The sequence below is a fragment of the Bos indicus x Bos taurus genome, chromosome 9 (assembly GCF_003369695.1).
Source record: "Bos indicus x Bos taurus breed Angus x Brahman F1 hybrid chromosome 9, Bos_hybrid_MaternalHap_v2.0, whole genome shotgun sequence".
Lineage (NCBI taxonomy): Eukaryota > Metazoa > Chordata > Mammalia > Artiodactyla > Bovidae > Bos > Bos indicus x Bos taurus.
In genome coordinates, this window is record NC_040084.1 from 76,505,039 (window position 1) to 76,514,347 (window position 9,309).

Genomic DNA, 9,309 nt, shown 5'->3' on the forward strand with positions numbered 1-9,309 from the left:
ACTATAAGCCAATAAATTTTAAGGCGAAGTGGGAGGCTTCAAGAAATATTCACCTCCTTGATGAGACAAGAAAGAAAAGAAGGCTCTCTCATTCTCCCCTCTCTGGTCAAACCCTGCCTCCTGCCTTTGAATGTACTCAGATCATGATGGGATGTCTGAAACAGTGGCAGGATCTCAAGGCCATGAGAGACAGCCCTGGAGAAAGAAGCCATCATGCAAATGCTGCACTTACCCCATAAGGATGACCATTATGCACTTAAGTGCTTCCCAGCTGGCACTAGTGGTAAAGAACCCACCTGCCAGTGCAGGAGACATAAGAGACAGGTTCGATCCCTGGGTTGGGAAGATCCCCTGGAGGAGGACGTGGGAATCCACTCCAGCATTTGTGCCCGAGAATCCCATGGACAGAGGAGCCTGGCAGGCAACTGTCCATAGAATTGCAGAGTCAGACACAACTGAAGTGACGACACACAACATATATGCACTAAAAAGGTAAATCCTTGTGGTCTGGGGACCAGGAACAATAGCATCACCTGTGATCTTGTTAGACCTACAGAATCTCAGGCCTCAGACTGACTGTATCTAGTTTAACAAGCTCCCCAGGTGATTCAGATGTATTTTACAGTTTGAGAAGCACTAGCTAAACTCCTGTGGGGTGAATTTTCCTTTTACTTCAGTCAAATGCATAGGAATTTATGAAGAGAAAAAATAGTGGGTGATCAAGGGATTGAAGATTCTGGAGAGAATTAAGTGAGTATGGAAGGATGAGATCAAGAATACAAATGAAGTTGCCAGATGGCCTAGGTGTCCAATAAGGAGAGAGCAAAAATCATCTGTTTGGAGCGGATATAAGAAAGAGGAAACGGTGAGGAGTTTCTTAGCAACTCAACAAGTGGTGAATATAAAAATTACTGAATAAGAGCTTGGGTGAACTGGATGGCTTGAGTAAGAGGTACATGGATCTAACTTTCCCTGCACTCTAGAAGCCCCAAAGCAGAGCACATGGTTGCAAATTAGCACAGTGGGAATTTCAGGGGGATCAAGGTCACAATTAAGACCATCATTAAAAGGTTGACTGTGGAGTATGCATTCGATTAAAGAATGCAGTGGACAAATTAAATAAATGGCCTGAGTTCCATGGGAGAGTTTCAAGCATGTAGTCCTGGGTTGGCCCAGGACTTCATGGAATGGCCCTGAAAAGTGGCTGCGGAGAAATATTGGGGGAAAAAAAAAACAGGTAAGAACGTCACCATTAGAGAAGGGGGCACCAAATATGAAATCTCAGAACAATGACTTATGATTATGTGAATGGAGAAAGGAAATGTCCTTAGTAAGAAAGGCAAGCAAACTGCATCAACTATGTCTTCTTGATAATTATCCAAAAGGCAAAACTTAAAATCTATCTTTAATGATGCACACTCAGTTGCTTGAGTGGCGCCTGACTCTTTGAGACCCCATGGACTGTAACCCACCAGGCTTCTCTGTCCATGGAATTTTCCAGACAAGAATACTGTAGTGGGTTGCCATTTCCTTCTCCAGGGAATCTTTTTGACCCAGGGATCAAACCCATGTCTCCTGCATCTCCTTTATTGGCAAGTGGATTCTTTACCATTGAGCCACCTGGGAAGTCCTTAAATCTTAATCAAAAAGGACTCAAACCTTAAATGATAATAAATATGGGCCTTTTCCTCAGGGTTTATGATAAAAATTGACACCAACTAATATAGTTTCCTAGGCTGCCATAACAAATTACAAACTAGAGGCCTTAAAACAACAGAACTTTATTGTCTCACTGTTCTAGAAGCTAGAAAGATGAAATCAAGGTGTCAGCAGGGCCCTGCTCCCTCTGAACCTGTCGAGGAGAATCCTCTCTTTCCTCTTCTAGTTTCTGTATTTGCCAACAATCTTTGGTTTCCTTCACTTAGAGGTGGATGCACCAATCCAATTGCTGCTGCCATGGCCACATTCTCCCCATATGTTTTTGTGCCTCTCCCCATCTTCTGAGGACACCAGGCATATAGGATTAAGGGCCCAGGGCCCACCCTACTCCAGTAAGAGGGCTTCCCAGGTGGCGCTAGTGGTAAAGAACACACCTGTCAATGCTGGAGACAGACACAGATTCGATCCCTGGGCTGTGAAGATGCCCTGGAAGAGGGCATAGCAACCCACTCCAGTGTTCTTGCCTGGAGAATCCCTTGGACAGAGGAACCTAGTGGGCTACAGTCCATAGAGTCACAAAGAGTCAGACACGACTGAAGCAACTTAGCATGCACACCTGCAGTCCAGTAAGACTTTGTCTTATATATTACATCTGCCAAGACCCTACTGCCAAGTAAAGTCACAGTCTGAGGCACTGGGGGATAGGATTCAACATACCTTTTTAAGGGACACAATTCAAAAATATCAGCCCAATGAGATGACTATTTTTAGGTTAATTATTTAGATTGAAAGACTTTTCATGCCTGAATTACTTCAAGCAAAAAGCAGTGGCATATTAAACTCCCAGGTCCCAGTCTGGGACCTTTCTGGGTGAGGCAGGGGCTGCTGGGAAGGGTAACAGGATAGAAACACTAGGTGAGGCAAGCGTTCTGGGCTCTGGTCACAGCACTCCTGTTGGTTGGTCCTATGTGGCCATCACCCCGCATTCTCCATTCATAAATTCGGCAAGGGACCAGGCTCAGCCTTGATTCTGTTCATCTCTGCTCAATGGTCAACAAGAACTGAGAAAGCAGAAAGGAGCCCTGAGGTCCTAAGCTATATCTGTACATGAAACCATGACTAATATTCTGTATTCACACTTTTCCATTAACCTGAATTAACCTGAAGAGAGAATAAAGAGAAACCCTATTCAATCAATTCCAAGACCAAAGAGGTAGATGTTTGTATACTTTTTAAAGACTCCAAAAATGAGTGGAAATCAAAATCAGAAGTCCTGATAGAGTATACAGTACTTTCCAACTTTTTGATATAGAGTACAAATTGTTATTGTATGAAAAGGCTAATGGTTGATAAACTCTTAGTATCGCTTACCAGTAGGGAAAAGAGCAACGAATTATCATGTGAAAAAGAAACAACAGGCACAGTGGGTGTACCATGTGACATTCTGTCCATGAAATACTGCAGTTCATGTGGCGGATTTGCCAACTGATAGAAATTTCTACCTAGCCAGTTCGGAGACTTCTATGAACCCAAAAGAGTCTTCCGCTTTTAACAAAAAATGGCAGGCAAGTGGTAATTTTCCCCAAATTAAAAATGGCACTGGTCTTTGATTAGCCAGAGAGATCTTCTTCAAATGCAATTCTGATTATGGCCCAAAAACCTTCAAAGCTTTTCCAAAATCTCTAGGATTACCCTTAATAAGGGGCTTAAAGCTGTGAGGGTGTGGTCCTGCCTTTCTCTCCAGCCCCTGTTTCCTGCTTCCACTCTCCCAGCCACTTAGTCCTTACCTGTTAGTCGGGTGGGTTGGATGTACAAATTCAAAGTTTTCTTCAGTTAAAGATCTTGCCTTCCTTTCCCCTCCCCTACCTCGTCTCCTCTTCATAGTTACCTTGGCGCCCCCTTCAGATGCTCACTCACATCACTTCCTTGACTAATCCTGCCCGCACCTCCCCAGCCAGATAGGGTCTGCTTTAATATCAGGTACCGTACTCCCAGAATACGTGAGAGTTTGTATTTATATATTCAGGTTATTTTAAAATAAATATGTATATTAGTCAGGGCTCTGAAAGGAAATAAATCAACCTCAGATACTTCAATTAAGAGAACTGAATCAAAAGACAATATTACAGGTGTGAGCAGGTTAAGAGAGGCAACAATGGATGTCGAAACCCCCAGGGACTAGTCTTTGGGCCACCTGGGTTTGAGGGGTGTCAGGGGAACACCACCCTGATTCCCCTCCAGGACTGACCTCATCCATTAGCAGCTGGGATTACTGGTAGCCAACCAGCATTAGCCAAATCTCTCTTTGGGACTTATCCTCCAGTAAAAGAACCTTCTTACTGAAGACACGTCCTTTAATACACCCAATAACTGGTCTACTTGGAGTTACAAAGACCCGCCCACTTGGCCCCCTTCCCTGCACACCCCCATGTGACAACTGCAGGGTCATCCCAGCTCATTCTGCCCAGTCCTGCTTCCCTCATCTCCCCACCCCCAGTGGCAACTCCAAGAGCACTCACTCGCCAGGCCTCCTACAGACAGAATGCTGGAGTCTGTTTCTCATGGAACCTGACCTGAAAAAAAAGCCAAGGGGAAGGGAAGTGTTCACCAAGCACCATATGAGCTGGGACCATGAAGAAGAAGAGGTCCCCTGCAACCTAAAAAAGTGCATTAACTGCCAAAATATAGCCCCTGACCAGGAAGGAAGCAGGGGACAAATAGCTCAACCTCTCTTCTCCCTCCCTGTCAATTTCTTGCCTTACTTCCCATTGCTGGGAAGCCAGCCCAATATTCCAGGCTAGAACAGATCAGGTAATAGATGGGGTGGGCAGAGGGGAGCAGATGCATATGGAGGTTAATCAGAACAACCCACATTTTTGCTCCTCAGTATCCCTTTTTACTCATCCCTCAAATGAAGAAACTCTGTCCCCAGTGTGGAAAACACCCCTAGCTATTATCAGCCTCAGGGTGATATCAATTCAGGTTTGTTCTGAGCAGGATCTAACCTGCAGTGTTGTCTAACTTTAGTACCTCATATGGGGAAGCAGGAAAGGAGGAAGATAAAGACAAAATCAGTATAAGTTATGCGGCCACCTCTATAGCTAATCATGGGGTCTAACTGATAACTGCAACTCCTGTCTTCTACCATCCACTCCCTGTTCTCTTTACTCTTGGTCAGCATATGTCAGGGCAAAACAAAACTTCATCCCTGCAGCATCCTGTTGTTCTGATGACAACAGTTTTCCATTGACTGTTTTGTGTAGCAACAACCAAATTTCTCCTTAGTAAGTGACCAATAGCTCCAGTGGCAAGAGGAGCCCTGAATAACCAAGAAGGTCACCTTAGCTTCCAGTGTAGTGGAATCACGGATGTGTTCTCCAATAGAACATTGGCCATTTTCCCCCCTTGTGAATGAAGAATTACAATGAGGAGCCAGTTGGCAAGGGAGATGGAAAGATGCTGAGAGATGCTCAGGTGAGGGGATAGAGAGCAAATAGAAAATAACCAGCACAGTGAGAGGAAAGAGAAGGGGCTGCCACCAGGGAAAGTAGGGGTCAGGAGAAAGAGTTTGCCGGCTATATAAGATATGAAGGAGATCATAGATGAGTTGTGACTATAACAAGTTAAAAATAATTATGCCTGTTGGCAGATGATCCAGACAACATCCAACAAGTAGTTAGAACCTAATGCTCAAATGAGAAGAGGCTGGAAAATATGCCTGGGGGCAGATGTTCATAGGGGGTGAGAAGTAAATCTCAGGAAGTAGATAAGATTTAGAGTCAACAAAAATTGATGGTGCCGCCTCCAGAAGCTTCCTCAGGGCCATTTTCATCCTCACAACACAGGAGCATAGTAAGATTGCTTCCGTTTTTTGAGATGAACAAGTAGATTCAGCAAGATGAGTGACTTTCTCAAAATTGCACAGAAGCAAGGAGCCTGGGTCTCTAGGGAATCTCACCAAGGGAGAGAAAAGAGACAGAGCATTGTATTTCTGAGCATTCTGAGCATTGGGGCATGTGTGCCTATTATCTCACTTGATCCTCATGTAATCTGAAGGCAAGTTTTATTGTACCCACTTTACAGATGGGCACAGTTAAGTACTTTGCCTAAGAACTCAAAGCTAGGAAGCAACAGAGTCAGAGTCTGAGTCCAGGTCAGACACAGGATCCCTAATTGTTCAACTGTGTCATACCACAGGTGGGCCTGGAATACATTTAACTGATGAGAGAAGAAACAAGATTCATAAAACCAGAAAAGAGTTCCTCAATCTAAAAATAGCCTAGTATCTTACAAGTCAAGGGGAGACATTTTCACTGGGAGAAGGTAGAACACCATGGAAAACACAGTGGACTCTACGAGTTCCAGAAATGCTACAAGCTGGCTGCGAGACCCCATACCAACCTCTTAGCTTATCTGGGCCACTACTTCCTCACAATGAACAGTACAGAGGCTTCTCCTCTACCTTCAGTGTGTGTGTGAAAGTCACTCAGTTGTGTCCAACCCTTTGGGACCCCGTGGCCTGTAGCCAGCCTCCTCTGTCCATGGAATTCTCCAGGCCAGAATACTGGAGTGGGTGGCCTTTCCCTTCTCCAGGGGATCTTCCCAACCCAGGGACTGAACCCAGGTCTCCTGCATTTCAGGCAGATTCTTTACTTGAGCCACCAGAGAAGCCCTACCTCCAGACCTCCCTGTATACATATTCAGCATTTCCTCCATCTCCAGGTGGACAGTTTACTTAATTGTTCTTAGGAAGGACTCATCTGTTCCTGCATCTCTGTCACTTTGCTCCTACAATCACCACACTTCAGAATCTTCGTTCTCTCTGTCTCTCCACTTGCCACTTGAGCATTTAAAACACATTCAAATCTTGCAAGAATATCAGAGTGGGTTACCATGCCCTCCTCCAGGGGATCTTCCAGACCCAGACCCAGGGTTCGAACCTGCAACTCCTGCAGCTCCAGCATTGCAGGCAGATTCTTTACCACTGAGTCACCAGGGAAGCCCACATAGTTTGTTGGTACTTAATAAATGTTTACTATGTAACTAGATCTCAATTTCTTTATTTCTTCCTTCTTTCCTTTTCTTCTCCTTATTCTTCTCTCCCTCTCCCCTCTCTTTCTTCCTTCTTCCCTTCCTCAAACCCATTTGCGCAACTGATAAAGAACATTTCAACCTGAAAGTCTCACAGAACTGTCTAGAATTGAGCTCATCTACTTCAGCACCCCAACCTGCTCTTCCTTTAGCATTTCTTACACCTGAACTCCTCCTTACAACATGCCATAGAGTTCTCCGTCCAGAATAACAGCTATCTATTAACATCATTTTGGGGATATAGATGTTCAACTATGGTGGCTACAGATCTGCCACCCAAATTATATCCCTCGACCTCATCTTCAAGGATATCATGGGAGTCTTCCAAAGGCTTTACCAAAATCACACTGCCATTCTTCTGTACCAAGCAACCACCTCAAGAAGGAATGAAGGAACTGTGACTCAGGGAGAGAAAACAGCTACAGAAAATGAAATGCAGCAAATAAATAGCCTTTAAAATCTCAACCAGAGCAGTTAGAAATACTTCTTTAAAGTTATTTGACTGTACTGTATGAATTTTACAAAAAGCAAGGTAAAAGAAAACCTGAATCAGAATCAGGGCAAAAACGTCCCTCTTAGCTAATGTCAACATGTTATTGAGAAGAGATTGGAAGTACCAGAACTATACTACATATTATTTTGGCTTGTTGCTTTCATGTTTATACTTTGGTAAACTGGTTAGTAAATGGTTTCAGGTTCTTTCCATAGTCTGGATCACTCCCTGCAGAGCTGTTTGAACCCTGCAGCATTTCAAAAATTCAGCTGGGCTTCATCAACTGACAATTCAAGAAACAGCTTATAAACCCATTATTTTTGTTTTCTATGAATATTGTTTGCTACAGTTTCACTTGAGAAATTCATTTTAAACCTTGTGTTAGGAAAAGCATTGCTTCCTAGAAGAAATGAGTACTTTTTCCTCTCACAGTTACTTTAGAAAACTGTTAACTGACTATAGGTTCTTTTAGGTTTCTTTAAAGCTTCAAGACAAATTTATTGTCCTATTATAGGATCTGTGCCCTCCTGGCCAGATGCGTGCATGTATGCTAAGTCCCTTCAGTCATGTTTGAGTCTGTGTGACCCTATGGACTGTAGCCCACCAGGCTCCTCTGTCCATTTGATTCTCTAAGCAAGATTACTGGAGTGGGTTGCCATGTACTCCTCCAGGGGATCTTTCCAACCCAGGGATTGAACCCAAGTCTCTTACTTCTCCTGCATTGGCAGGCAAGTTCTTTATCACTAGCGCCACCTTGGAAGCCCCCCGGCCAGGATATATGTATTATATTTGCTCCCAATCTCACCACCACAATTATTAACTTTCCACTCTATTATCCATAACTGTACTTCAAAAAAAAAATTCTATTTATTTACATTTTTACATGTGTATCCATTGAGCTGCCTCAAATTCTTGGTTGAAAATTATGAAGTGTGCATTAAATTTTAATTAATTATGAATTAATTATTTAATATGAGTGCCATTATTCCCAACTAACCCATTATTATTTTTATATTTTTATTAAAAGTTAAAAAATTTGTTGTTCCAGTTTTGAAGTGAGGTGAAAGTCACTCAGCCATGTCCAACTCTTTGTGACCCCATAGACTGTAGCCCCATTGGCTACTCTGTCCATGGGGGTTCTCCATGCAAGGATACTGGAGTGGGTTGCCATGCCCTCCTCCAGGGGATCTTCCCAACCCAGGGATCAAACCCAGGTCTCTGGCATTTCAGGCAGATTATTTATCAACTGAGCCACCAGGAAAGCTCCAATGAGAACATAATTGATATACACCACTGCTAAGTTTAAGGTGTACAGCATAATGATTTGACTTACATCATGATGAAATGAAGACCACAATATGTTTAGTGAACATCCATCACCTCATATAGATAGAACATTAAAGAAATAGAAAAAAATGTTTTTCCTTTTGATGTAGATTCTTAGGATTCACTCTCTTAATAACTTTCATGTAGAATGGACAGCAGGGTTAATTATATTTATCATGTTGTACATCACATCCCTAGTACTGTCTGTTTGTACTTATCCTCTTATTATTTTTAATGTTCTTAGGTTGTAAAGATAATTTATGCATTATCAAGGAGGGTTGCTGCTGCTGCTGCTGCTGCTAAGTCGCTTCAGTCGTGTCCGACTCTGTGCAACCCCATAGACGGCAGCCCACCAGGCTTCCCTGCCCCTGGAAATCTCCAGGCAAGAACACTGGAGTGGGTTGCCATTTCCTTCTCCAATGTATGAAAGTGAAAAGTGAAAGTGAAGTCGCTCAGTCGTGTCCAACTCTTAGCAACCCCATGGACTGCAGCCTACAAGGCTCCTCCCTCCATGGGATTTTCCAGGCAAGAGTACTGGAGTGGGGTGCCAGTGCCTTCTCCAATCAAGGAGGGTTACCTGAACCAATTGCAGAAACCACCTTGCTACCCAGTCTGGACAGACCTAACAAGTCCTGTCCCATCTGAGGGCAACAGATCATCTTATCCACACAGCTGACATCTCTCTTTTCCAGTGTCCCTGCTCTAAATGTGGTGTCAAAAGATGATGAGATCAGTGAGAT